Here is a 25,646-nt window from a genome sequence, read left to right as displayed (position 1 = left end):
ACCCAACCCCCCTTTACCTGGATTTGACGTGTAACAGTTACGCACCATTACTAAATCCAGGGCAATGTGAAGGCCGAAAGTCTCCCAGCCGAGCATTGGTGGTTCAGTGGTAGAATTCTCGCCTGCCACGCGGGAGACCCGGGTCCGATTCCCGGCCAATGCAGGAACGGAGTGCTTTTAATTAAGTTGTGTGTGTGCTTGCATGTGTGTAAGGTTCTTTAAAATGAAGCCTGATTTACTTGAAGGAGCTCCAACCTTTGCATACCGACCAACCCCCGTTCCCTGCCGAATCTTTTCAGAAACTCATTAGTCCGTCTATATTCGTCAAATGCCTATAAAACTTGTTCACTTTATCTATAGGTTGACGAAGTTTAGCAGTGGGCAATATACTCGTAAATGCGGTGTTAATTCCAAACGTTCTCCCTCCTTTCCGAGCATTGGTGGTTCAGTGGTAGAATTCTAGCAGTGGGCGATATGATCCACGTAAATGCGATGTTACTGCCACATGATTTCCCATCTTTTTTTTCATGTTCCCATTATGAAAAGTAAAAAAAAATAGTAATAATAGTAAAGTGGTCCAAATGAGGACCCCCTGTAATGTGTAGCATTCAAGATATTGGGAGACTCAATAAGATCAAGGCAGGTTGATTTGTTTTTTTTCATGGAGTAGTGGCTCCTTATGCTGATGTCGGTGAAGTCAAGTCGACTGGGGGCGAAGCACAGCGGGTGCAGCTCCTCGTTAGTATAGTGGACAGTATCTCCGCCTGTCACGCGGAAGACCGGGGTTCGATTCCCCGACGGGGAGACCCAGCTGTTTGCTGCTGCTGAACGACTCATCCAAAAGATTTTGGTGCTGACAGAGGTCACAGAAGGAGTTCTGCTTCAACGTCAGCCAGAGCCAAAACAAATGCGTTGGCCGGGAATCGAACCCGGGTCAACTGCTTGGAAGGCAGCTATGCTCACCACTATACCACCAACGCAAGTTCCCGACTCCAGCTTTTAGCCATCTGAAAAGAATGCTTGAAATGCACAAGTCACTGATAGGGCAAAAGGAGCTGAAGCCATCTTTGTTTGTATCCCGTCATGTACGAGAGAGTGCTGTCTTTCCATGCGGGCTAAAGAAATCTGGAGCTGCGACGCAGAAAGCGCAAAGGCCGCAAGTACAGAACGTGGTGAGGCGCGCTTCGTTCCACCGCCCATTGGCTGGTGGCCAGTTTTACTCTTGACACTCCAATACAGCTCTGTTGTGAGCAGAAAAGAATGCTGGAAGTACATAAGTCACTGACAGGGCCAAAGTAGCTGAAGCCCAAGGTTTGGATCCCATCATGTCATGAGAGTGCTGTCTTTCCATGCTGGCTGAAAAAAAAAGTGAAGTTGCGACACAGGAAGCGCAAAGGCTGCAAACACGGTCCACGAGAAAGCACGCTTTGCTCCAATGCACATTGGTGTGTGGTCAGATTCAGTCTGCTATTGAAACTGCAGTGCAGCTCTGCTGTGAGCAGAGCACCCAAAAATACAGGTCACTCGGAAAGGTTCCCCTCCACGGAAATCTTTAGTAAAAGGCGAAAGATTTATGCGTCTTTGAAGAGAAACTCGAGTTGTGTGCCCATGCGCTTGAGCATGTGCGCTCCCTGTGGTAAACCACTATACTCACAAAGGGTAATCTAGGGTGCCGATAAGATTTTCATCTCCCCCTCACTCCAAATGGGAGGAGTAAAAGTTAAAAAGTCTCTTCCATCATCCATTCTCGCCTGCCACACAGGAGGCCTGGCTCTGATTCCCGGGCAAATGCAGGAACAGAGTTCTTTCAAGTAAGGGGTGTGTGTTTGCATGTGTGTGGGATTCTTTAAAATGAGCCTTGAAGGCCAAGCCTGATTTGCTAGAAGGAGCTCCAAACTTTGCATATTGACCCAACCCCCCTTTACCTGGATTTGACGTGTAACAGTTACGCACCATTACTAAATCCAGGGCAATGTGAAGGCCAAAAGTCTCCCAGCCGAGCATTGGTGGTTCAGTGGTAGATTTCTCGCCTGCCACGCGGGAGACCCGGGTCCGATTCCCGGCCAATGCAGGAACGGAGTGCTTTTAATTAAGTTGTGTGTGTGCTTGCATGTGTGTAAGGTTCTTTAAAATGAAGCCTGATTTACTTGAAGGAGCTCCAACCTTTGCATACCCGACCAACCCCCGTTCCCTGCCGAATCTTTTCAGAAACTCATTAGTCCGTCTATATTCGTCAAATGCCTATAAAACTTGTTCACTTTATCTATAGGTTGACGAAGTTTAGCAGTGGGCAATATACTCGTAAATGCGGTGTTAATTCCAAACGTTCTCCCTCCTTTCCGAGCATTGGTGGTTCAGTGGTAGAATTCTAGCAGTGGGCGATATGATCCACGTAAATGCGATGTTACTGCCACATGATTTCCCATCCTTTTTTTCATGTTCCCATTATGAAAAGTAAAAAAAATATAGTAATAATAGTAAAGTGGTCCAAATGAGGACCCCCTGTAATGTGTAGCATTCAAGATATTGGGAGACTCAATAAGATCAAGGTAGGTTGATTTGTTTTTTTCATGGAGTAGTGGCTCCTTATGCTGATGTCGGTGAAGTCAAGTCGGCTGGGGGCGAAGCACGGCGGGTACAGCTCCTCGTTAGTATAGTGGACAGTATCTCCGCCTGTCACGCGGAAGACCGGGGTTCGATTCCCCGACGGGGAGACCCAGCTCTTTGCTGCTGCTGAACGACTCATCCAAAAGATTTTGGTGCTGACAGAGGTCACAGAAGGAGTTCTGCTTCAACGTCAGCCAGAGCCAAAACAAATGCGTTGGCCGGGAATCGAACCCGGGTCAACTGCTTGGAAGGCAGCTATGCTCACCACTATACCACCAACGCAAGTTCCCGACTCCAGCTTTTAGCCATCTGAAAAGAATGCTTGAAATGCACAAGTCACTGATAGGGCAAAAGGAGCTGAAGCCATCTTTGTTTGTATCCCGTCATGTACGAGAGAGTGCTGTCTTTCCATGCGGGCTAAAGAAATCTGGAGCTGCGACGCAGAAAGCGCAAAGGCCGCAAGTACAGAACGTGGTGAGGCGCGCTTCGTTCCACCGCCCATTGGCTGGTGGCCAGTTTTACTCTTGACACTCCAATACAGCTCTGTTGTGAGCAGAAAAGAATGCTGGAAGTACATAAGTCACTGACAGGGCCAAAGTAGCTGAAGCCCAAGGTTTGGATCCCATCATGTCATGAGAGTGCTGTCTTTCCATGCTGGCTGAAAAAAAATGTGAAGTTGCGACACAGGAAGCGCAAAGGCTGCAAACACGGTCCACGAGAAAGCACGCTTTGCTCCAATGCACATTGGTGTGTGGTCAGATTTAGTCTGCTATTGAAACTGCAGTGCAGCTCTGCTGTGAGCAGAGCACCCAAAAATACAGGTCACTCGGAAAGGTTCCCCTCCACGGAAATCTTTAGTAAAAGGCGAAAGATTTATGCGTCTATGAAGAGAAACTCGAGTTGTGTGCCCATGCGCTTGAGCATGTGCGCTCCCTGTGGTAAACCACTATACTCACAAAGGGTAATCTAGGGTGCCGATAAGATTTTCATCTCCCCCTCACTCCAAATGGGAGGAGTAAAAGTTAAAAAGTCTCTTCCATCATCCATTCTCGCCTGCCACACAGGAGGCCTGGCTCTGATTCCCGGGCAAATGCAGGAACAGAGTTCTTTCAAGTAATGGGTGTGTGTTTGCATGTGTGTGGGATTCTTTAAAATGAGCCTTGAAGGCCAAGCCTGATTTGCTAGAAGGAGCTCCAAACTTTGCATATTGACCCAACCCCCCTTTACCTGGATTTGACGTGTAACAGTTACGCACCATTACTAAATCCAGGGCAATGTGAAGGCCGAAAGTCTCCCAGCCGAGCATTGGTGGTTCAGTGGTAGAATTCTCGCCTGCCACGCGGGAGACCCGGGTCCGATTCCCGGCCAATGCAGGAACGGAGTGCTTTTAATTAAGTTGTGTGTGTGCTTGCATGTGTGTAAGGTTCTTTAAAATGAAGCCTGATTTACTTGAAGGAGCTCCAACCTTTGCATACCGACCAACCCCCGTTCCCTGCCGAATCTTTTCAGAAACTCATTAGTCCGTCTATATTCGTCAAATGCCTATAAAACTTGTTCACTTTATCTATAGGTTGACGAAGTTTAGCAGTGGGCAATATACTCGTAAATGCGGTGTTAATTCCAAACGTTCTCCCTCCTTTCCGAGCATTGGTGGTTCAGTGGTAGAATTCTAGCAGTGGGCGATATGATCCACGTAAATGCGATGTTACTGCCACATGATTTCCCATCTTTTTTTTCATGTTCCCATTATGAAAAGTAAAAAAAAATAGTAATAATAGTAAAGTGGTCCAAATGAGGACCCCCTGTAATGTGTAGCATTCAAGATATTGGGAGACTCAATAAGATCAAGGCAGGTTGATTTGTTTTTTTTCATGGAGTAGTGGCTCCTTATGCTGATGTCGGTGAAGTCAAGTCGACTGGGGGCGAAGCACAGCGGGTGCAGCTCCTCGTTAGTATAGTGGACAGTATCTCCGCCTGTCACGCGGAAGACCGGGGTTCGATTCCCCGACGGGGAGACCCAGCTCTTTGCTGCTGCTGAACGACTCATCCAAAAGATTTTGGTGCTGACAGAGGTCACAGAAGGAGTTCTGCTTCAACGTCAGCCAGAGCCAAAACAAATGCGTTGGCCGGGAATCGAACCCGGGTCAACTGCTTGGAAGGCAGCTATGCTCACCACTATACCACCAACGCAAGTTCCCGACTCCAGCTTTTAGCCATCTGAAAAGAATGCTTGAAATGCACAAGTCACTGATAGGGCAAAAGGAGCTGAAGCCATCTTTGTTTGTATCCCGTCATGTACGAGAGAGTGCTGTCTTTCCATGCGGGCTAAAGAAATCTGGAGCTGCGACGCAGAAAGCGCAAAGGCCGCAAGTACAGAACGTGGTGAGGCGCGCTTCGTTCCACCGCCCATTGGCTGGTGGCCAGTTTTACTCTTGACACTCCAATACAGCTCTGTTGTGAGCAGAAAAGAATGCTGGAAGTACATAAGTCACTGACAGGGCCAAAGTAGCTGAAGCCCAAGGTTTGGATGCCATCATGTCATGAGAGTGCTGTCTTTCCATGCTGGCTGAAAAAAAATGTGAAGTTGCGACACAGGAAGCGCAAAGGCTGCAAACACGGTCCACGAGAAAGCACGCTTTGCTCCAATGCACATTGGTGTGTGGTCAGATTTAGTCTGCTATTGAAACTGCAGTGCAGCTCTGCTGTGAGCAGAGCACCCAAAAATACAGGTCACTCGGAAAGGTTCCCCTCCACGGAAATCTTTAGTAAAAGGCGAAAGATTTCTGCGTCTTTGAAGAGAAACTCGAGTTGTGTGCCCATGCTCTTGAGCATGTGCGCTCCATGTGGTAAACCACTATACTCACAAAGGGTAATCTAGGGTGCCGATAAGATTTTCATCTCCCCCTCACTCCAAATGGGAGGAGTAAAAGTTAAAAAGTCTCTTCCATCATCCATTCTCGCCTGCCACACAGGAGGCCTGGCTCTGATTCCCGGGCAAATGCAGGAACAGAGTTCTTTCAAGTAAGGGGTGTGTGTTTGCATGTGTGTGGGATTCTTTAAAATGAGCCTTGAAGGCCAAGCCTGATTTGCTAGAAGGAGCTCCAAACTTTGCATATTGACCCAACCCCCCTTTACCTGGATTTGACGTGTAACAGTTACGCACCATTACTAAATCCAGGGCAATGTGAAGGCCGAAAGTCTCCCAGCCGAGCATTGGTGGTTCAGTGGTAGAATTCTCGCCTGCCACGCGGGAGACCCGGGTCCGATTCCCGGCCAATGCAGGAACGGAGTGCTTTTAATTAAGTTGTGTGTGTGCTTGCATGTGTGTAAGGTTCTTTAAAATGAAGCCTGATTTACTTGAAGGAGCTCCAACCTTTGCATACCCGACCAACCCCCGTTCCCTGCCGAATCTTTTCAGAAACTCATTAGTCCGTCTATATTCGTCAAATGCCTATAAAACTTGTTCACTTTATCTATAGGTTGACGAAGTTTAGCAGTGGGCAATATACTCGTAAATGCGGTGTTAATTCCAAACGTTCTCCCTCCTTTCCGAGCATTGGTGGTTCAGTGGTAGAATTCTAGCAGTGGGCGATATGATCCACGTAAATGCGATGTTACTGCCACATGATTTCCCATCTTTTTTTTCATGTTCCCATTATGAAAAGTAAAAAAAAATAGTAATAATAGTAAAGTGGTCCAAATGAGGACCCCCTGTAATGTGTAGCATTCAAGATATTGGGAGACTCAATAAGATCAAGGCAGGTTGATTTGTTTTTTTTCATGGAGTAGTGGCTCCTTATGCTGATGTCGGTGAAGTCAAGTCGACTGGGGGCGAAGCACAGCGGGTGCAGCTCCTCGTTAGTATAGTGGACAGTATCTCCGCCTGTCACGCGGAAGACCGGGGTTCGATTCCCCGACGGGGAGACCCAGCTCTTTGCTGCTGCTGAACGACTCATCCAAAAGATTTTGGTGCTGACAGAGGTCACAGAAGGAGTTCTGCTTCAACGTCAGCCAGAGCCAAAACAAATGCGTTGGCCGGGAATCGAACCCGGGTCAACTGCTTGGAAGGCAGCTATGCTCACCACTATACCACCAACGCAAGTTCCCGACTCCAGCTTTTAGCCATCTGAAAAGAATGCTTGAAATGCACAAGTCACTGATAGGGCAAAAGGAGCTGAAGCCATCTTTGTTTGTATCCCGTCATGTACGAGAGAGTGCTGTCTTTCCATGCGGGCTAAAGAAATCTGGAGCTGCGACGCAGAAAGCGCAAAGGCCGCAAGTACAGAACGTGGTGAGGCGCGCTTCGTTCCACCGCCCATTGGCTGGTGGCCAGTTTTACTCTTGACACTCCAATACAGCTCTGTTGTGAGCAGAAAAGAATGCTGGAAGTACATAAGTCACTGACAGGGCCAAAGTAGCTGAAGCCCAAGGTTTGGATCCCATCATGTCATGAGAGTGCTGTCTTTCCATGCTGGCTGAAAAAAAAAGTGAAGTTGCGACACAGGAAGCGCAAAGGCTGCAAACACGGTCCACGAGAAAGCACGCTTTGCTCCAATGCACATTGGTGTGTGGTCAGATTCAGTCTGCTATTGAAACTGCAGTGCAGCTCTGCTGTGAGCAGAGCACCCAAAAATACAGGTCACTCGGAAAGGTTCCCCTCCACGGAAATCTTTAGTAAAAGGCGAAAGATTTATGCGTCTTTGAAGAGAAACTCGAGTTGTGTGCCCATGCGCTTGAGCATGTGCGCTCCCTGTGGTAAACCACTATACTCACAAAGGGTAATCTAGGGTGCCGATAAGATTTTCATCTCCCCCTCACTCCAAATGGGAGGAGTAAAAGTTAAAAAGTCTCTTCCATCATCCATTCTCGCCTGCCACACAGGAGGCCTGGCTCTGATTCCCGGGCAAATGCAGGAACAGAGTTCTTTCAAGTAAGGGGTGTGTGTTTGCATGTGTGTGGGATTCTTTAAAATGAGCCTTGAAGGCCAAGCCTGATTTGCTAGAAGGAGCTCCAAACTTTGCATATTGACCCAACCCCCCTTTACCTGGATTTGACGTGTAACAGTTACGCACCATTACTAAATCCAGGGCAATGTGAAGGCCAAAAGTCTCCCAGCCGAGCATTGGTGGTTCAGTGGTAGATTTCTCGCCTGCCACGCGGGAGACCCGGGTCCGATTCCCGGCCAATGCAGGAACGGAGTGCTTTTAATTAAGTTGTGTGTGTGCTTGCATGTGTGTAAGGTTCTTTAAAATGAAGCCTGATTTACTTGAAGGAGCTCCAACCTTTGCATACCCGACCAACCCCCGTTCCCTGCCGAATCTTTTCAGAAACTCATTAGTCCGTCTATATTCGTCAAATGCCTATAAAACTTGTTCACTTTATCTATAGGTTGACGAAGTTTAGCAGTGGGCAATATACTCGTAAATGCGGTGTTAATTCCAAACGTTCTCCCTCCTTTCCGAGCATTGGTGGTTCAGTGGTAGAATTCTAGCAGTGGGCGATATGATCCACGTAAATGCGATGTTACTGCCACATGATTTCCCATCCTTTTTTTCATGTTCCCATTATGAAAAGTAAAAAAAATATAGTAATAATAGTAAAGTGGTCCAAATGAGGACCCCCTGTAATGTGTAGCATTCAAGATATTGGGAGACTCAATAAGATCAAGGTAGGTTGATTTGTTTTTTTCATGGAGTAGTGGCTCCTTATGCTGATGTCGGTGAAGTCAAGTCGGCTGGGGGCGAAGCACGGCGGGTACAGCTCCTCGTTAGTATAGTGGACAGTATCTCCGCCTGTCACGCGGAAGACCGGGGTTCGATTCCCCGACGGGGAGACCCAGCTCTTTGCTGCTGCTGAACGACTCATCCAAAAGATTTTGGTGCTGACAGAGGTCACAGAAGGAGTTCTGCTTCAACGTCAGCCAGAGCCAAAACAAATGCGTTGGCCGGGAATCGAACCCGGGTCAACTGCTTGGAAGGCAGCTATGCTCACCACTATACCACCAACGCAAGTTCCCGACTCCAGCTTTTAGCCATCTGAAAAGAATGCTTGAAATGCACAAGTCACTGATAGGGCAAAAGGAGCTGAAGCCATCTTTGTTTGTATCCCGTCATGTACGAGAGAGTGCTGTCTTTCCATGCGGGCTAAAGAAATCTGGAGCTGCGACGCAGAAAGCGCAAAGGCCGCAAGTACAGAACGTGGTGAGGCGCGCTTCGTTCCACCGCCCATTGGCTGGTGGCCAGTTTTACTCTTGACACTCCAATACAGCTCTGTTGTGAGCAGAAAAGAATGCTGGAAGTACATAAGTCACTGACAGGGCCAAAGTAGCTGAAGCCCAAGGTTTGGATCCCATCATGTCATGAGAGTGCTGTCTTTCCATGCTGGCTGAAAAAAAATGTGAAGTTGCGACACAGGAAGCGCAAAGGCTGCAAACACGGTCCACGAGAAAGCACGCTTTGCTCCAATGCACATTGGTGTGTGGTCAGATTTAGTCTGCTATTGAAACTGCAGTGCAGCTCTGCTGTGAGCAGAGCACCCAAAAATACAGGTCACTCGGAAAGGTTCCCCTCCACGGAAATCTTTAGTAAAAGGCGAAAGATTTATGCGTCTATGAAGAGAAACTCGAGTTGTGTGCCCATGCGCTTGAGCATGTGCGCTCCCTGTGGTAAACCACTATACTCACAAAGGGTAATCTAGGGTGCCGATAAGATTTTCATCTCCCCCTCACTCCAAATGGGAGGAGTAAAAGTTAAAAAGTCTCTTCCATCATCCATTCTCGCCTGCCACACAGGAGGCCTGGCTCTGATTCCCGGGCAAATGCAGGAACAGAGTTCTTTCAAGTAATGGGTGTGTGTTTGCATGTGTGTGGGATTCTTTAAAATGAGCCTTGAAGGCCAAGCCTGATTTGCTAGAAGGAGCTCCAAACTTTGCATATTGACCCAACCCCCCTTTACCTGGATTTGACGTGTAACAGTTACGCACCATTACTAAATCCAGGGCAATGTGAAGGCCGAAAGTCTCCCAGCCGAGCATTGGTGGTTCAGTGGTAGAATTCTCGCCTGCCACGCGGGAGACCCGGGTCCGATTCCCGGCCAATGCAGGAACGGAGTGCTTTTAATTAAGTTGTGTGTGTGCTTGCATGTGTGTAAGGTTCTTTAAAATGAAGCCTGATTTACTTGAAGGAGCTCCAACCTTTGCATACCGACCAACCCCCGTTCCCTGCCGAATCTTTTCAGAAACTCATTAGTCCGTCTATATTCGTCAAATGCCTATAAAACTTGTTCACTTTATCTATAGGTTGACGAAGTTTAGCAGTGGGCAATATACTCGTAAATGCGGTGTTAATTCCAAACGTTCTCCCTCCTTTCCGAGCATTGGTGGTTCAGTGGTAGAATTCTAGCAGTGGGCGATATGATCCACGTAAATGCGATGTTACTGCCACATGATTTCCCATCTTTTTTTTCATGTTCCCATTATGAAAAGTAAAAAAAAATAGTAATAATAGTAAAGTGGTCCAAATGAGGACCCCCTGTAATGTGTAGCATTCAAGATATTGGGAGACTCAATAAGATCAAGGCAGGTTGATTTGTTTTTTTTCATGGAGTAGTGGCTCCTTATGCTGATGTCGGTGAAGTCAAGTCGACTGGGGGCGAAGCACAGCGGGTACAGCTCCTCGTTAGTATAGTAGACAGTATCTCCGCCTGTCACGCGGAAGACCGGGGTTCGATTCCCCGACGGGGAGACCCAGCTCTTTGCTGCTGCTGAACGACTCATCCAAAAGATTTTGGTGCTGACAGAGGTCACAGAAGGAGTTCTGCTTCAACGTCAGCCAGAGCCAAAACAAATGCGTTGGCCGGGAATCGAACCCGGGTCAACTGCTTGGAAGGCAGCTATGCTCACCACTATACCACCAACGCAAGTTCCCGACTCCAGCTTTTAGCCATCTGAAAAGAATGCTTGAAATGCACAAGTCACTGATAGGGCAAAAGGAGCTGAAGCCATCTTTGTTTGTATCCCGTCATGTACGAGAGAGTGCTGTCTTTCCATGCGGGCTAAAGAAATCTGGAGCTGCGACGCAGAAAGCGCAAAGGCCGCAAGTACAGAACGTGGTGAGGCGCGCTTCGTTCCACCGCCCATTGGCTGGTGGCCAGTTTTACTCTTGACACTCCAATACAGCTCTGTTGTGAGCAGAAAAGAATGCTGGAAGTACATAAGTCACTGACAGGGCCAAAGTAGCTGAAGCCCAAGGTTTGGATCCCATCATGTCATGAGAGTGCTGTCTTTCCATGCTGGCTGAAAAAAAATGTGAAGTTGCGACACAGGAAGCGCAAAGGCTGCAAACACGGTCCACGAGAAAGCACGCTTTGCTCCAATGCACATTGGTGTGTGGTCAGATTTAGTCTGCTATTGAAACTGCAGTGCAGCTCTGCTGTGAGCAGAGCACCCAAAAATACAGGTCACTCGGAAAGGTTCCCCTCCACGGAAATCTTTAGTAAAAGGCGAAAAATTTCTGCATCTTTGAAGAGAAACTCGAGTTGTGTGCCCATGCTCTTGAGCATGTGCGCTCCATGTGGTAAACCACTATACTCACAAAGGGTAATCTAGGGTGCCGATAAGATTTTCATCTCCCCCTCACTCCAAATGGGAGGAGTAAAAGTTAAAAAGTCTCTTCCATCATCCATTCTCGCCTGCCACACAGGAGGCCTGGCTCTGATTCCCGGGCAAATGCAGGAACAGAGTTCTTTCAAGTAAGGGGTGTGTGTTTGCATGTGTGTGGGATTCTTTAAAATGAGCCTTGAAGGCCAAGCCTGATTTGCTAGAAGGAGCTCCAAACTTTGCATATTGACCCAACCCCCCTTTACCTGGATTTGACGTGTAACAGTTACGCACCATTACTAAATCCAGGGCAATGTGAAGGCCGAAAGTCTCCCAGCCGAGCATTGGTGGTTCAGTGGTAGAATTCTCGCCTGCCACGCGGGAGACCCGGGTCCGATTCCCGGCCAATGCAGGAACGGAGTGCTTTTAATTAAGTTGTGTGTGTGCTTGCATGTGTGTAAGGTTCTTTAAAATGAAGCCTGATTTACTTGAAGGAGCTCCAACCTTTGCATACCCGACCAACCCCCGTTCCCTGCCGAATCTTTTCAGAAACTCATTAGTCCGTCTATATTCGTCAAATGCCTATAAAACTTGTTCACTTTATCTATAGGTTGACGAAGTTTAGCAGTGGGCAATATACTCGTAAATGCGGTGTTAATTCCAAACGTTCTCCCTCCTTTCCGAGCATTGGTGGTTCAGTGGTAGAATTCTAGCAGTGGGCGATATGATCCAAGTAAATGCGATGTTACTGCCACATGATTTCCCATCTTTTTTTTCATGTTCCCATTATGAAAAGTAAAAAAAAATAGTAATAATAGTAAAGTGGTCCAAATGAGGACCCCCTGTAATGTGTAGCATTCAAGATATTGGGAGACTCAATAAGATCAAGGCAGGTTGATTTGTTTTTTTTCATGGAGTAGTGGCTCCTTATGCTGATGTCGGTGAAGTCAAGTCGACTGGGGGCGAAGCACAGCGGGTGCAGCTCCTCGTTAGTATAGTGGACAGTATCTCCGCCTGTCACGCGGAAGACCGGGGTTCGATTCCCCGACGGGGAGACCCAGCTCTTTGCTGCTGCTGAACGACTCATCCAAAAGATTTTGGTGCTGACAGAGGTCACAGAAGGAGTTCTGCTTCAACGTCAGCCAGAGCCAAAACAAATGCGTTGGCCGGGAATCGAACCCGGGTCAACTGCTTGGAAGGCAGCTATGCTCACCACTATACCACCAACGCAAGTTCCCGACTCCAGCTTTTAGCCATCTGAAAAGAATGCTTGAAATGCACAAGTCACTGATAGGGCAAAAGGAGCTGAAGCCATCTTTGTTTGTATCCCGTCATGTACGAGAGAGTGCTGTCTTTCCATGCGGGCTAAAGAAATCTGGAGCTGCGACGCAGAAAGCGCAAAGGCCGCAAGTACAGAACGTGGTGAGGCGCGCTTCGTTCCACCGCCCATTGGCTGGTGGCCAGTTTTACTCTTGACACTCCAATACAGCTCTGTTGTGAGCAGAAAAGAATGCTGGAAGTACATAAGTCACTGACAGGGCCAAAGTAGCTGAAGCCCAAGGTTTGGATCCCATCATGTCATGAGAGTGCTGTCTTTCCATGCTGGCTGAAAAAAAAAGTGAAGTTGCGACACAGGAAGCGCAAAGGCTGCAAACACGGTCCACGAGAAAGCACGCTTTGCTCCAATGCACATTGGTGTGTGGTCAGATTTAGTCTGCTATTGAAACTGCAGTGCAGCTCTGCTGTGAGCAGAGCACCCAAAAATACAGGTCACTCGGAAAGGTTCCCCTCCACGGAAATCTTTAGTAAAAGGCGAAAGATTTATGCGTCTTTGAAGAGAAACTCGAGTTGTGTGCCCATGCGCTTGAGCATGTGCGCTCCCTGTGGTAAACCACTATACTCACAAAGGGTAATCTAGGGTGCCGATAAGATTTTCATCTCCCCCTCACTCCAAATGGGAGGAGTAAAAGTTAAAAAGTCTCTTCCATCATCCATTCTCGCCTGCCACACAGGAGGCCTGGCTCTGATTCCCGGGCAAATGCAGGAACAGAGTTCTTTCAAGTAAGGGGTGTGTGTTTGCATGTGTGTGGGATTCTTTAAAATGAGCCTTGAAGGCCAAGCCTGATTTGCTAGAAGGAGCTCCAAACTTTGCATATTGACCCAACCCCCCTTTACCTGGATTTGACGTGTAACAGTTACGCACCATTACTAAATCCAGGGCAATGTGAAGGCCAAAAGTCTCCCAGCCGAGCATTGGTGGTTCAGTGGTAGATTTCTCGCCTGCCACGCGGGAGACCCGGGTCCGATTCCCGGCCAATGCAGGAACGGAGTGCTTTTAATTAAGTTGTGTGTGTGCTTGCATGTGTGTAAGGTTCTTTAAAATGAAGCCTGATTTACTTGAAGGAGCTCCAACCTTTGCATACCCGACCAACCCCCGTTCCCTGCCGAATCTTTTCAGAAACTCATTAGTCCGTCTATATTCGTCAAATGCCTATAAAACTTGTTCACTTTATCTATAGGTTGACGAAGTTTAGCAGTGGGCAATATACTCGTAAATGCGGTGTTAATTCCAAACGTTCTCCCTCCTTTCCGAGCATTGGTGGTTCAGTGGTAGAATTCTAGCAGTGGGCGATATGATCCACGTAAATGCGATGTTACTGCCACATGATTTCCCATCCTTTTTTTCATGTTCCCATTATGAAAAGTAAAAAAAATATAGTAATAATAGTAAAGTGGTCCAAATGAGGACCCCCTGTAATGTGTAGCATTCAAGATATTGGGAGACTCAATAAGATCAAGGTAGGTTGATTTGTTTTTTTCATGGAGTAGTGGCTCCTTATGCTGATGTCGGTGAAGTCAAGTCGGCTGGGGGCGAAGCACGGCGGGTACAGCTCCTCGTTAGTATAGTGGACAGTATCTCCGCCTGTCACGCGGAAGACCGGGGTTCGATTCCCCGACGGGGAGACCCAGCTCTTTGCTGCTGCTGAACGACTCATCCAAAAGATTTTGGTGCTGACAGAGGTCACAGAAGGAGTTCTGCTTCAACGTCAGCCAGAGCCAAAACAAATGCGTTGGCCGGGAATCGAACCCGGGTCAACTGCTTGGAAGGCAGCTATGCTCACCACTATACCACCAACGCAAGTTCCCGACTCCAGCTTTTAGCCATCTGAAAAGAATGCTTGAAATGCACAAGTCACTGATAGGGCAAAAGGAGCTGAAGCCATCTTTGTTTGTATCCCGTCATGTACGAGAGAGTGCTGTCTTTCCATGCGGGCTAAAGAAATCTGGAGCTGCGACGCAGAAAGCGCAAAGGCCGCAAGTACAGAACGTGGTGAGGCGCGCTTCGTTCCACCGCCCATTGGCTGGTGGCCAGTTTTACTCTTGACACTCCAATACAGCTCTGTTGTGAGCAGAAAAGAATGCTGGAAGTACATAAGTCACTGACAGGGCCAAAGTAGCTGAAGCCCAAGGTTTGGATCCCATCATGTCATGAGAGTGCTGTCTTTCCATGCTGGCTGAAAAAAAATGTGAAGTTGCGACACAGGAAGCGCAAAGGCTGCAAACACGGTCCACGAGAAAGCACGCTTTGCTCCAATGCACATTGGTGTGTGGTCAGATTTAGTCTGCTATTGAAACTGCAGTGCAGCTCTGCTGTGAGCAGAGCACCCAAAAATACAGGTCACTCGGAAAGGTTCCCCTCCACGGAAATCTTTAGTAAAAGGCGAAAGATTTATGCGTCTATGAAGAGAAACTCGAGTTGTGTGCCCATGCGCTTGAGCATGTGCGCTCCCTGTGGTAAACCACTATACTCACAAAGGGTAATCTAGGGTGCCGATAAGATTTTCATCTCCCCCTCACTCCAAATGGGAGGAGTAAAAGTTAAAAAGTCTCTTCCATCATCCATTCTCGCCTGCCACACAGGAGGCCTGGCTCTGATTCCCGGGCAAATGCAGGAACAGAGTTCTTTCAAGTAATGGGTGTGTTTGCATGTGTGTGGGATTCTTTAAAATGAGCCTTGAAGGCCAAGCCTGATTTGCTAGAAGGAGCTCCAAACTTTGCATATTGACCCAACCCCCCTTTACCTGGATTTGACGTGTAACAGTTACGCACCATTACTAAATCCAGGGCAATGTGAAGGCCGAAAGTCTCCCAGCCGAGCATTGGTGGTTCAGTGGTAGAATTCTCGCCTGCCACGCGGGAGACCCGGGTCCGATTCCCGGCCAATGCAGGAACGGAGTGCTTTTAATTAAGTTGTGTGTGTGCTTGCATGTGTGTAAGGTTCTTTAAAATGAAGCCTGATTTACTTGAAGGAGCTCCAACCTTTGCATACCGACCAACCCCCATTCCCTGCCGAATCTTTTCAGAAACTCATTAGTCCGTCTATATTCGTCAAATGCCTATAAAACTTGTTCACTTTATCTATAGGTTGACGAAGTTTAGCAGTGGGCAATATACTCGTAAATGCGGTGTTAATTCCAAACGTTCTCCCTCCTTTCCGAGCATTGGTGGTTCAGTGGTAGAATTCTAGCAGTGGGCGATATGATCCACGTAAATGCGATGTTACTGCCACATGATTTCCCATCTTTTTTTTCATGTTCCCATTATGAAAAGTAAAAAAAAATAGTAATAATAGTAAAGTGGTCCAAATGAGGACCCCCTGTAATGTGTAGCATTCAAGATATTGGGAGACTCAATAAGATCAAGGCAGGTTGATTTGTTTTTTTTCATGGAGTAGTGGCTCCTTATGCTGATGTCGGTGAAGTCAAGTCGACTGGGGGCGAAGCACAGCGGGTACAGCTCCTCGTTAGTATAGTAGACAGTATCTCCGCCTGTCACGCGGAAGACCGGGGTTCGATTCCCCGACGGGGAGACCCAGCTCTTTGCTGCTGCTGAACGACTCATCCAAAAGATTTTGGTGCTGACAGAGGTCACAGAAGGAGTTCTGCTTCAACGTCAGCCAGAGCCAAAACAAATGCGTTGGCCGGGAATCGAACCCGGGTCAACTGCTTGGAAGGCAGCTATGCTCACCACTATACCACCAACGCAAGTTCCCGACTCCAGCTTTTAGCCATCTGAAAAGAATGCTTGAAATGCACAAGTCACTGATAGGGCAAAAGGAGCTGAAGCCATCTTTGTTTGTATCCCGTCATGTACGAGAGAGTGCTGTCTTTCCATGCGGGCTAAAGAAATCTGGAGCTGCGACGCAGAAAGCGCAAAGGCCGCAAGTACAGAACGTGGTGAGGCGCGCTTCGTTCCACCGCCCATTGGCTGGTGGCCAGTTTTACTCTTGACACTCCAATACAGCTCTGTTGTGAGCAGAAAAGAATGCTGGAAGTACATAAGTCACTGACAGGGCCAAAGTAGCTGAAGCCCAAGGTTTGGATCCCATCATGTCATGAGAGTGCTGTCTTTCCATGCTGGCTGATAAAAAATGTGAAGTTGCGACACAGGAAGCGCAAAGGCTGCAAACACGGTCCACGAGAAAGCACGCTTTGCTCCAATGCACATTGGTGTGTGGTCAGATTTAGTCTGCTATTGAAACTGCAGTGCAGCTCTGCTGTGAGCAGAGCACCCAAAAATACAGGTCACTCGGAAAGGTTCCCCTCCACGGAAATCTTTAGTAAAAGGCGAAAGATTTCTGCGTCTTTGAAGAGAAACTCGAGTTGTGTGCCCATGCTCTTGAGCATGTGCGCTCCATGTGGTAAACCACTATACTCACAAAGGGTAATCTAGGGTGCCGATAAGATTTTCATCTCCCCCTCACTCCAAATGGGAGGAGTAAAAGTTAAAAAGTCTCTTCCATCATCCATTCTCGCCTGCCACACAGGAGGCCTGGCTCTGATTCCCGGGCAAATGCAGGAACAGAGTTCTTTCAAGTAAGGGGTGTGTGTTTGCATGTGTGTGGGATTCTTTAAAATGAGCCTTGAAGGCCAAGCCTGATTTGCTAGAAGGAGCTCCAAACTTTGCATATTGACCCAACCCCCCTTTACCTGGATTTGACGTGTAACAGTTACGCACCATTACTAAATCCAGGGCAATGTGAAGGCCGAAAGTCTCCCAGCCGAGCATTGGTGGTTCAGTGGTAGAATTCTCGCCTGCCACGCGGGAGACCCGGGTCCGATTCCCGGCCAATGCAGGAACGGAGTGCTTTTAATTAAGTTGTGTGTGTGCTTGCATGTGTGTAAGGTTCTTTAAAATGAAGCCTGATTTACTTGAAGGAGCTCCAACCTTTGCATACCCGACCAACCCCCGTTCCCTGCCGAATCTTTTCAGAAACTCATTAGTCCGTCTATATTCGTCAAATGCCTATAAAACTTGTTCACTTTATCTATAGGTTGACGAAGTTTAGCAGTGGGCAATATACTCGTAAATGCGGTGTTAATTCCAAACGTTCTCCCTCCTTTCCGAGCATTGGTGGTTCAGTGGTAGAATTCTAGCAGTGGGCGATATGATCCACGTAAATGCGATGTTACTGCCACATGATTTCCCATCCTTTTTTTCATGTTCCCATTATGAAAAGTAAAAAAAATATAGTAATAATAGTAAAGTGGTCCAAATGAGGACCCCCTGTAATGTGTAGCATTCAAGATATTGGGAGACTCAATAAGATCAAGGTAGGTTGATTTGTTTTTTTCATGGAGTAGTGGCTCCTTATGCTGATGTCGGTGAAGTCAAGTCGGCTGGGGGCGAAGCACGGCGGGTACAGCTCCTCGTTAGTATAGTGGACAGTATCTCCGCCTGTCACGCGGAAGACCGGGGTTCGATTCCCCGACGGGGAGACCCAGCTCTTTGCTGCTGCTGAACGACTCATCCAAAAGATTTTGGTGCTGACAGAGGTCACAGAAGGAGTTCTGCTTCAACGTCAGCCAGAGCCAAAACAAATGCGTTGGCCGGGAATCGAACCCGGGTCAACTGCTTGGAAGGCAGCTATGCTCACCACTATACCACCAACGCAAGTTCCCGACTCCAGCTTTTAGCCATCTGAAAAGAATGCTTGAAATGCACAAGTCACTGATAGGGCAAAAGGAGCTGAAGCCATCTTTGTTTGTATCCCGTCATGTACGAGAGAGTGCTGTCTTTCCATGCGGGCTAAAGAAATCTGGAGCTGCGACGCAGAAAGCGCAAAGGCCGCAAGTACAGAACGTGGTGAGGCGCGCTTCGTTCCACCGCCCATTGGCTGGTGGCCAGTTTTACTCTTGACACTCCAATACAGCTCTGTTGTGAGCAGAAAAGAATGCTGGAAGTACATAAGTCACTGACAGGGCCAAAGTAGCTGAAGCCCAAGGTTTGGATCCCATCATGTCATGAGAGTGCTGTCTTTCCATGCTGGCTGAAAAAAAATGTGAAGTTGCGACACAGGAAGCGCAAAGGCTGCAAACACGGTCCACGAGAAAGCACGCTTTGCTCCAATGCACATTGGTGTGTGGTCAGATTTAGTCTGCTATTGAAACTGCAGTGCAGCTCTGCTGTGAGCAGAGCACCCAAAAATACAGGTCACTCGGAAAGGTTCCCCTCCACGGAAATCTTTAGTAAAAGGCGAAAGATTTATGCGTCTATGAAGAGAAACTCGAGTTGTGTGCCCATGCGCTTGAGCATGTGCGCTCCCTGTGGTAAACCACTATACTCACAAAGGGTAATCTAGGGTGCCGATAAGATTTTCATCTCCCCCTCACTCCAAATGGGAGGAGTAAAAGTTAAAAAGTCTCTTCCATCATCCATTCTCGCCTGCCACACAGGAGGCCTGGCTCTGATTCCCGGGCAAATGCAGGAACAGAGTTCTTTCAAGTAATGGGTGTGTGTTTGCATGTGTGTGGGATTCTTTAAAATGAGCCTTGAAGGCCAAGCCTGATTTGCTAGAAGGAGCTCCAAACTTTGCATATTGACCCAACCCCCCTTTACCTGGATTTGACGTGTAACAGTTACGCACCATTACTAAATCCAGGGCAATGTGAAGGCCGAAAGTCTCCCAGCCGAGCATTGGTGGTTCAGTGGTAGAATTCTCGCCTGCCACGCGGGAGACCCGGGTCCGATTCCCGGCCAATGCAGGAACGGAGTGCTTTTAATTAAGTTGTGTGTGTGCTTGCATGTGTGTAAGGTTCTTTAAAATGAAGCCTGATTTACTTGAAGGAGCTCCAACCTTTGCATACCGACCAACCCCCGTTCCCTGCCGAATCTTTTCAGAAACTCATTAGTCCGTCTATATTCGTCAAATGCCTATAAAACTTGTTCACTTTATCTATAGGTTGACGAAGTTTAGCAGTGGGCAATATACTCGTAAATGCGGTGTTAATTCCAAACGTTCTCCCTCCTTTCCGAGCATTGGTGGTTCAGTGGTAGAATTCTAGCAGTGGGCGATATGATCCACGTAAATGCGATGTTACTGCCACATGATTTCCCATCTTTTTTTTCATGTTCCCATTATGAAAAGTAAAAAAAAATAGTAATAATAGTAAAGTGGTCCAAATGAGGACCCCCTGTAATGTGTAGCATTCAAGATATTGGGAGACTCAATAAGATCAAGGCAGGTTGATTTGTTTTTTTTCATGGAGTAGTGGCTCCTTATGCTGATGTCGGTGAAGTCAAGTCGACTGGGGGCGAAGCACAGCGGGTGCAGCTCCTCGTTAGTATAGTGGACAGTATCTCCGCCTGTCACGCGGAAGACCGGGGTTCGATTCCCCGACGGGGAGACCCAGCTGTTTGCTGCTGCTGAACGACTCATCCAAAAGATTTTGGTGCTGACAGAGGTCACAGAAGGAGTTCTGCTTCAACGTCAGCCAGAGCCAAAACAAATGCGTTGGCCGGGAATCGAACCCGGGTCAACTGCTTGGAAGGCAGCTATGCTCACCACTATACCACCAACGCAAGTTCCCGACTCCAGCTTTTAGCCATCTGAAAAGAATGCTTGAAATGCACAAGTCACTGATAGGGCAAAAGGAGCTGAAGCCATCTTTGTTTGTATCCCGTCATGTACGAGAGAGTGCTGTCTTTCCATGCGGGCTAAAGAAATCTGGAGCTGCGACGCAGAAAGCGCAAAGGCCGCAAGTACAGAACGTGGTGAGGCGCGCTTCGTTCCACCGCCCATTGGCTGGTGGCCAGTTTTACTCTTGACACTCCAATACAGCTCTGTTGTGAGCAGAAAAGAATGCTGGAAGTACATAAGTCACTGACAGGGCCAAAGTAGCTGAAGCCCAAGGTTTGGATGCCATCATGTCATGAGAGTGCTGTCTTTCCATGCTGGCTGAAAAAAAATGTGAAGTTGCGACACAGGAAGCGCAAAGGCTGCAAACACGGTCCACGAGAAAGCACGCTTTGCTCCAATGCACATTGGTGTGTGGTCAGATTTAGTCTGCTATTGAAACTGCAGTGCAGCTCTGCTGTGAGCAGAGCACCCAAAAATACAGGTCACTCGGAAAGGTTCCCCTCCACGGAAATCTTTAGTAAAAGGCGAAAGATTTCTGCGTCTTTGAAGAGAAACTCGAGTTGTGTGCCCATGCTCTTGAGCATGTGCGCTCCATGTGGTAAACCACTATACTCACAAAGGGTAATCTAGGGTGCCGATAAGATTTTCATCTCCCCCTCACTCCAAATGGGAGGAGTAAAAGTTAAAAAGTCTCTTCCATCATCCATTCTCGCCTGCCACACAGGAGGCCTGGCTCTGATTCCCGGGCAAATGCAGGAACAGAGTTCTTTCCAGTAAGGGGTGTGTGTTTGCATGTGTGTGGGATTCTTTAAAATGAGCCTTGAAGGCCAAGCCTGATTTGCTAGAAGGAGCTCCAAACTTTGCATATTGACCCAACCCCCCTTTACCTGGATTTGACGTGTAACAGTTACGCACCATTACTAAATCCAGGGCAATGTGAAGGCCGAAAGTCTCCCAGCCGAGCATTGGTGGTTCAGTGGTAGAATTCTCGCCTGCCACGCGGGAGACCCGGGTCCGATTCCCGGCCAATGCAGGAACGGAGTGCTTTTAATTAAGTTGTGTGTGTGCTTGCATGTGTGTAAGGTTCTTTAAAATGAAGCCTGATTTACTTGAAGGAGCTCCAACCTTTGCATACCCGACCAACCCCCGTTCCCTGCCGAATCTTTTCAGAAACTCATTAGTCCGTCTATATTCGTCAAATGCCTATAAAACTTGTTCACTTTATCTATAGGTTGACGAAGTTTAGCAGTGGGCAATATACTCGTAAATGCGGTGTTAATTCCAAACGTTCTCCCTCCTTTCCGAGCATTGGTGGTTCAGTGGTAGAATTCTAGCAGTGGGCGATATGATCCACGTAAATGCGATGTTACTGCCACATGATTTCCCATCCTTTTTTTCATGTTCCCATTATGAAAAGTAAAAAAAATATAGTAATAATAGTAAAGTGGTCCAAATGAGGACCCCCTGTAATGTGTAGCATTCAAGATATTGGGAGACTCAATAAGATCAAGGCAGGTTGATTTGTTTTTTTCATGGAGTAGTGGCTCCTTATGCTGATGTCGGTGAAGTCAAGTCGGCTGGGGGCGAAGCACAGCGGGTACAGCTCCTCGTTAGTATAGTGGACAGTATCTCCGCCTGTCACGCGGAAGACCGGGGTTCGATTCCCCGACGGGGAGACCCAGCTCTTTGCTGCTGCTGAACGACTCATCCAAAAGATTTTGGTGCTGACAGAGGTCACAGAAGGAGTTCTGCTTCAACGTCAGCCAGAGCCAAAACAAATGCGTTGGCCGGGAATCGAACCCGGGTCAACTGCTTGGAAGGCAGCTATGCTCACCACTATACCACCAACGCAAGTTCCCGACTCCAGCTTTTAGCCATCTGAAAAGAATGCTTGAAATGCACAAGTCACTGATAGGGCAAAAGGAGCTGAAGCCATCTTTGTTTGTATCCCGTCATGTACGAGAGAGTGCTGTCTTTCCATGCGGGCTAAAGAAATCTGGAGCTGCGACGCAGAAAGCGCAAAGGCCGCAAGTACAGAACGTGGTGAGGCGCGCTTCGTTCCACCGCCCATTGGCTGGTGGCCAGTTTTACTCTTGACACTCCAATACAGCTCTGTTGTGAGCAGAAAAGAATGCTGGAAGTACATAAGTCACTGACAGGGCCAAAGTAGCTGAAGCCCAAGGTTTGGATCCCATCATGTCATGAGAGTGCTGTCTTTCCATGCTGGCTGAAAAAAAATGTGAAGTTGCGACACAGGAAGCGCAAAGGCTGCAAACACGGTCCACGAGAAAGCACGCTTTGCTCCAATGCACATTGGTGTGTGGTCAGATTTAGTCTGCTATTGAAACTGCAGTGCAGCTCTGCTGTGAGCAGAGCACCCAAAAATACAGGTCACTCGGAAAGGTTCCCCTCCACGGAAATCTTTAGTAAAAGGCGAAAGATTTATGCGTCTATGAAGAGAAACTCGAGTTGTGTGCCCATGCGCTTGAGCATGTGCGCTCCCTGTGGTAAACCACTATACTCACAAAGGGTAATCTAGGGTGCCGATAAGATTTTCATCTCCCCCTCACTCCAAATGGGAGGAGTAAAAGTTAAAAAGTCTCTTCCATCATCCATTCTCGCCTGCCACACAGGAGGCCTGGCTCTGATTCCCGGGCAAATGCAGGAACAGAGTTCTTTCAAGTAATGGGTGTGTGTTTGCATGTGTGTGGGATTCTTTAAAATGAGCCTTGAAGGCCAAGCCTGATTTGCTAGAAGGAGCTCCAAACTTTGCATATTGACCCAACCCCCCTTTACCTGGATTTGACGTGTAACAGTTACGCACCATTACTAAATCCAGGGCAATGTGAAGGCCGAAAGTCTCCCAGCCGAGCATTGGTGGTTCAGTGGTAGAATTCTCGCCTGCCACGCGGGAGACCCGGGTCCGATTCCCGGCCAATGCAGGAACGGAGTGCTTTTAATTAAGTTGTGTGTGTGCTTGCATGTGTGTAAGGTTCTTTAAAATGAAGCCTGATTTACTTGAAGGAGCTCCAACCTTTGCATACCGACCAACCCCCGTTCCCTGCCGAATCTTTTCAGAAACTCATTAGTCCGTCTATATTCGTCAAATGCCTATAAAACTTGTTCACTTTATCTATAGGTTGACGAAGTTTAGCAGTGGGCAATATACTCGTAAATGCGGTGTTAATTCCAAACGTTCTCCCTCCTTTCCGAGCATTGGTGGTTCAGTGGTAGAATTCTAGCAGTGGGCGATATGATCCACGTAAATGCGATGTTACTGCCACATGATTTCCCATCTTTTTTTTCATGTTCCCATTATGAAAAGTAAAAAAAATAGTAATAATAGTAAAGTGGTCCAAATGAGGACCCCCTGTAATGTGTAGCATTCAAGATATTGGGAGACTCAATAAGATCAAGGCAGGTTGATTTGTTTTTTTTCATGGAGTAGTGGCTCCTTATGCTGATGTCGGTGAAGTCAAGTCGACTGGGGGCGAAGCACAGCGGGTGCAGCTCCTCGTTAGTATAGTGGACAGTATCTCCGCCTGTCACGCGGAAGACCGGGGTTCGATTCCCCGACGGGGAGACCCAGCTTTTTGCTGCTGCTGAACGACTCATCCAAAAGATTTTGGTGCTGACAGAGGTCACAGAAGGAGTTCTGCTTCAACGTCAGCCAGAGCCAAAACAAATGCGTTGGCCGGGAATCGAACCCGGGTCAACTGCTTGGAAGGCAGCTATGCTCACCACTATACCACCAACGCAAGTTCCCGACTCCAGCTTTTAGCCATCTGAAAAGAATGCTTGAAATGCACAAGTCACTGATAGGGCAAAAGGAGCTGAAGCCATCTTTGTTTGTATCCCGTCATGTACGAGAGAGTGCTGTCTTTCCATGCGGGCTAAAGAAATCTGGAGCTGCGACGCAGAAAGCGCAAAGGCCGCAAGTACAGAACGTGGTGAGGCGCGCTTCGTTCCACCGCCCATTGGCTGGTGGCCAGTTTTACTCTTGACACTCCAATACAGCTCTGTTGTGAGCAGAAAAGAATGCTGGAAGTACATAAGTCACTGACAGGGCCAAAGTAGCTGAAGCCCAAGGTTTGGATGCCATCATGTCATGAGAGTGCTGTCTTTCCATGCTGGCTGAAAAAAAATGTGAAGTTGCGACACAGGAAGCGCAAAGGCTGCAAACACGGTCCACGAGAAAGCACGCTTTGCTCCAATGCACATTGGTGTGTGGTCAGATTTAGTCTGCTATTGAAACTGCAGTGCAGCTCTGCTGTGAGCAGAGCACCCAAAAATACAGGTCACTCGGAAAGGTTCCCCTCCACGGAAATCTTTAGTAAAAGGCGAAAGATTTCTGCGTCTTTGAAGAGAAACTCGAGTTGTGTGCCCATGTTCTTGAGCATGTGCACTCCATGTGGTAAACCACTATACTCACAAAGGGTAATCTAGGGTGCCGATAAGATTTTCATCTCCCCCTCACTCCAAATGGGAGGAGTAAAAGTTAAAAAGTCTCTTCCATCATCCATTCTCGCCTGCCACACAGGAGGCCTGGCTCTGATTCCCGGGCAAATGCAGGAACAGAGTTCTTTCCAGTAAGGGGTGTGTGTTTGCATGTGTGTGGGATTCTTTAAAATGAGCCTTGAAGGCCAAGCCTGATTTGCTAGAAGGAGCTCCAAACTTTGCATATTGACCCAACCCCCCTTTACCTGGATTTGACGTGTAACAGTTACGCACCATTACTAAATCCAGGGCAATGTGAAGGCCGAAAGTCTCCCAGCCGAGCATTGGTGGTTCAGTGGTAGAATTCTCGCCTGCCACGCGGGAGACCCGGGTCCGATTCCCGGCCAATGCAGGAACGGAGTGCTTTTAATTAAGTTGTGTGTGTGCTTGCATGTGTGTAAGGTTCTTTAAAATGAAGCCTGATTTACTTGAAGGAGCTCCAACCTTTGCATACCCGACCAACCCCCGTTCCCTGCCGAATCTTTTCAGAAACTCATTAGTCCGTCTATATTCGTCAAATGCCTATAAAACTTGTTCACTTTATCTATAGGTTGACGAAGTTTAGCAGTGGGCAATATACTCGTAAATGCGGTGTTAATTCCAAACGTTCTCCCTCCTTTCCGAGCATTGGTGGTTCAGTGGTAGAATTCTAGCAGTGGGCGATATGATCCACGTAAATGCGATGTTACTGCCACATGATTTCCCATCTTTTTTTTCATGTTCCCATTATGAAAAGTAAAAAAAAATAGTAATAATAGTAAAGTGGTCCAAATGAGGACCCCCTGTAATGTGTAGCATTCAAGATATTGGGAGACTCAATAAGATCAAGGCAGGTTGATTTGTTTTTTTTCATGGAGTAGTGGCTCCTTATGCTGATGTCGGTGAAGTCAAGTCGACTGGGGGCGAAGCACAGCGGGTGCAGCTCCTCGTTAGTATAGTGGACAGTATCTCCGCCTGTCACGCGGAAGACCGGGGTTCGATTCCCCGACGGGGAGACCCAGCTCTTTGCTGCTGCTGAACGACTCAT

The 25,646-nt window shown here is 47.8% G+C and overlaps 36 non-coding genes across 36 annotated transcripts; 23 read left to right on the top strand and 13 right to left on the bottom strand.

The window, feature by feature from the left end:
- The first annotated feature begins 92 nt into the window (after positions 1-92).
- Positions 93-163, top strand: trnag-gcc (transfer RNA glycine (anticodon GCC)). The gene has a single exon. It is a non-coding gene; the product is annotated as a tRNA-Gly (tRNA).
- A 570-nt stretch (positions 164-733) lies between these two features.
- trnad-guc (transfer RNA aspartic acid (anticodon GUC)) lies at positions 734-805 on the top strand. Its single transcript has one exon. It is a non-coding gene; the product is annotated as a tRNA-Asp (tRNA).
- Positions 806-1,485: 680 nt separating this feature from the next.
- On the bottom strand, positions 1,486-1,601 carry LOC141303855 (U5 spliceosomal RNA). Its single transcript, XR_012343823.1, has one exon. It is a non-coding gene; the product is annotated as a U5 spliceosomal RNA (small nuclear RNA).
- A 1,041-nt stretch (positions 1,602-2,642) lies between these two features.
- trnad-guc (transfer RNA aspartic acid (anticodon GUC)) lies at positions 2,643-2,714 on the top strand. Its single transcript has one exon. It is a non-coding gene; the product is annotated as a tRNA-Asp (tRNA).
- A 680-nt stretch (positions 2,715-3,394) lies between these two features.
- Positions 3,395-3,510, bottom strand: LOC141303827 (U5 spliceosomal RNA). Its single transcript, XR_012343794.1, has one exon. It is a non-coding gene; the product is annotated as a U5 spliceosomal RNA (small nuclear RNA).
- A 399-nt stretch (positions 3,511-3,909) lies between these two features.
- On the top strand, positions 3,910-3,980 carry trnag-gcc (transfer RNA glycine (anticodon GCC)). The gene has a single exon. It is a non-coding gene; the product is annotated as a tRNA-Gly (tRNA).
- A 570-nt stretch (positions 3,981-4,550) lies between these two features.
- Positions 4,551-4,622, top strand: trnad-guc (transfer RNA aspartic acid (anticodon GUC)). The gene has a single exon. It is a non-coding gene; the product is annotated as a tRNA-Asp (tRNA).
- Positions 4,623-5,302: 680 nt separating this feature from the next.
- On the bottom strand, positions 5,303-5,418 carry LOC141303895 (U5 spliceosomal RNA). The gene has a single exon (XR_012343861.1). It is a non-coding gene; the product is annotated as a U5 spliceosomal RNA (small nuclear RNA).
- Positions 5,419-5,817: 399 nt separating this feature from the next.
- trnag-gcc (transfer RNA glycine (anticodon GCC)) lies at positions 5,818-5,888 on the top strand. Its single transcript has one exon. It is a non-coding gene; the product is annotated as a tRNA-Gly (tRNA).
- Positions 5,889-6,459: 571 nt separating this feature from the next.
- Positions 6,460-6,531, top strand: trnad-guc (transfer RNA aspartic acid (anticodon GUC)). The gene has a single exon. It is a non-coding gene; the product is annotated as a tRNA-Asp (tRNA).
- Positions 6,532-7,211: 680 nt separating this feature from the next.
- Positions 7,212-7,327, bottom strand: LOC141303854 (U5 spliceosomal RNA). Its single transcript, XR_012343822.1, has one exon. It is a non-coding gene; the product is annotated as a U5 spliceosomal RNA (small nuclear RNA).
- Positions 7,328-8,368: 1,041 nt separating this feature from the next.
- Positions 8,369-8,440, top strand: trnad-guc (transfer RNA aspartic acid (anticodon GUC)). Its single transcript has one exon. It is a non-coding gene; the product is annotated as a tRNA-Asp (tRNA).
- Positions 8,441-9,120: 680 nt separating this feature from the next.
- On the bottom strand, positions 9,121-9,236 carry LOC141303826 (U5 spliceosomal RNA). Its single transcript, XR_012343793.1, has one exon. It is a non-coding gene; the product is annotated as a U5 spliceosomal RNA (small nuclear RNA).
- A 399-nt stretch (positions 9,237-9,635) lies between these two features.
- trnag-gcc (transfer RNA glycine (anticodon GCC)) lies at positions 9,636-9,706 on the top strand. The gene has a single exon. It is a non-coding gene; the product is annotated as a tRNA-Gly (tRNA).
- A 1,322-nt stretch (positions 9,707-11,028) lies between these two features.
- Positions 11,029-11,144, bottom strand: LOC141303918 (U5 spliceosomal RNA). The gene has a single exon (XR_012343885.1). It is a non-coding gene; the product is annotated as a U5 spliceosomal RNA (small nuclear RNA).
- A 399-nt stretch (positions 11,145-11,543) lies between these two features.
- Positions 11,544-11,614, top strand: trnag-gcc (transfer RNA glycine (anticodon GCC)). The gene has a single exon. It is a non-coding gene; the product is annotated as a tRNA-Gly (tRNA).
- A 571-nt stretch (positions 11,615-12,185) lies between these two features.
- Positions 12,186-12,257, top strand: trnad-guc (transfer RNA aspartic acid (anticodon GUC)). Its single transcript has one exon. It is a non-coding gene; the product is annotated as a tRNA-Asp (tRNA).
- Positions 12,258-12,937: 680 nt separating this feature from the next.
- LOC141303852 (U5 spliceosomal RNA) lies at positions 12,938-13,053 on the bottom strand. Its single transcript, XR_012343820.1, has one exon. It is a non-coding gene; the product is annotated as a U5 spliceosomal RNA (small nuclear RNA).
- A 1,041-nt stretch (positions 13,054-14,094) lies between these two features.
- Positions 14,095-14,166, top strand: trnad-guc (transfer RNA aspartic acid (anticodon GUC)). The gene has a single exon. It is a non-coding gene; the product is annotated as a tRNA-Asp (tRNA).
- Positions 14,167-14,846: 680 nt separating this feature from the next.
- On the bottom strand, positions 14,847-14,962 carry LOC141303825 (U5 spliceosomal RNA). The gene has a single exon (XR_012343792.1). It is a non-coding gene; the product is annotated as a U5 spliceosomal RNA (small nuclear RNA).
- Positions 14,963-15,359: 397 nt separating this feature from the next.
- trnag-gcc (transfer RNA glycine (anticodon GCC)) lies at positions 15,360-15,430 on the top strand. Its single transcript has one exon. It is a non-coding gene; the product is annotated as a tRNA-Gly (tRNA).
- A 1,322-nt stretch (positions 15,431-16,752) lies between these two features.
- LOC141303894 (U5 spliceosomal RNA) lies at positions 16,753-16,868 on the bottom strand. Its single transcript, XR_012343860.1, has one exon. It is a non-coding gene; the product is annotated as a U5 spliceosomal RNA (small nuclear RNA).
- A 399-nt stretch (positions 16,869-17,267) lies between these two features.
- trnag-gcc (transfer RNA glycine (anticodon GCC)) lies at positions 17,268-17,338 on the top strand. The gene has a single exon. It is a non-coding gene; the product is annotated as a tRNA-Gly (tRNA).
- A 571-nt stretch (positions 17,339-17,909) lies between these two features.
- Positions 17,910-17,981, top strand: trnad-guc (transfer RNA aspartic acid (anticodon GUC)). Its single transcript has one exon. It is a non-coding gene; the product is annotated as a tRNA-Asp (tRNA).
- A 680-nt stretch (positions 17,982-18,661) lies between these two features.
- Positions 18,662-18,777, bottom strand: LOC141303824 (U5 spliceosomal RNA). The gene has a single exon (XR_012343791.1). It is a non-coding gene; the product is annotated as a U5 spliceosomal RNA (small nuclear RNA).
- A 399-nt stretch (positions 18,778-19,176) lies between these two features.
- trnag-gcc (transfer RNA glycine (anticodon GCC)) lies at positions 19,177-19,247 on the top strand. The gene has a single exon. It is a non-coding gene; the product is annotated as a tRNA-Gly (tRNA).
- Positions 19,248-19,817: 570 nt separating this feature from the next.
- Positions 19,818-19,889, top strand: trnad-guc (transfer RNA aspartic acid (anticodon GUC)). The gene has a single exon. It is a non-coding gene; the product is annotated as a tRNA-Asp (tRNA).
- A 680-nt stretch (positions 19,890-20,569) lies between these two features.
- Positions 20,570-20,685, bottom strand: LOC141303893 (U5 spliceosomal RNA). The gene has a single exon (XR_012343859.1). It is a non-coding gene; the product is annotated as a U5 spliceosomal RNA (small nuclear RNA).
- A 399-nt stretch (positions 20,686-21,084) lies between these two features.
- trnag-gcc (transfer RNA glycine (anticodon GCC)) lies at positions 21,085-21,155 on the top strand. Its single transcript has one exon. It is a non-coding gene; the product is annotated as a tRNA-Gly (tRNA).
- Positions 21,156-21,726: 571 nt separating this feature from the next.
- trnad-guc (transfer RNA aspartic acid (anticodon GUC)) lies at positions 21,727-21,798 on the top strand. The gene has a single exon. It is a non-coding gene; the product is annotated as a tRNA-Asp (tRNA).
- A 680-nt stretch (positions 21,799-22,478) lies between these two features.
- Positions 22,479-22,594, bottom strand: LOC141303822 (U5 spliceosomal RNA). Its single transcript, XR_012343790.1, has one exon. It is a non-coding gene; the product is annotated as a U5 spliceosomal RNA (small nuclear RNA).
- Positions 22,595-22,993: 399 nt separating this feature from the next.
- Positions 22,994-23,064, top strand: trnag-gcc (transfer RNA glycine (anticodon GCC)). The gene has a single exon. It is a non-coding gene; the product is annotated as a tRNA-Gly (tRNA).
- Positions 23,065-23,633: 569 nt separating this feature from the next.
- On the top strand, positions 23,634-23,705 carry trnad-guc (transfer RNA aspartic acid (anticodon GUC)). Its single transcript has one exon. It is a non-coding gene; the product is annotated as a tRNA-Asp (tRNA).
- A 680-nt stretch (positions 23,706-24,385) lies between these two features.
- Positions 24,386-24,501, bottom strand: LOC141303892 (U5 spliceosomal RNA). Its single transcript, XR_012343858.1, has one exon. It is a non-coding gene; the product is annotated as a U5 spliceosomal RNA (small nuclear RNA).
- A 399-nt stretch (positions 24,502-24,900) lies between these two features.
- Positions 24,901-24,971, top strand: trnag-gcc (transfer RNA glycine (anticodon GCC)). Its single transcript has one exon. It is a non-coding gene; the product is annotated as a tRNA-Gly (tRNA).
- Positions 24,972-25,542: 571 nt separating this feature from the next.
- trnad-guc (transfer RNA aspartic acid (anticodon GUC)) lies at positions 25,543-25,614 on the top strand. Its single transcript has one exon. It is a non-coding gene; the product is annotated as a tRNA-Asp (tRNA).
- Positions 25,615-25,646: the final 32 nt, after the last annotated feature.

The sequence above is a fragment of the Garra rufa genome, unplaced genomic scaffold, assembly GCF_049309525.1.
Source record: "Garra rufa unplaced genomic scaffold, GarRuf1.0 hap1_unplaced_001, whole genome shotgun sequence".
NCBI lineage: Eukaryota > Metazoa > Chordata > Actinopteri > Cypriniformes > Cyprinidae > Garra > Garra rufa.
This window is presented reverse-complemented; position numbering and strand designations above follow the sequence as displayed.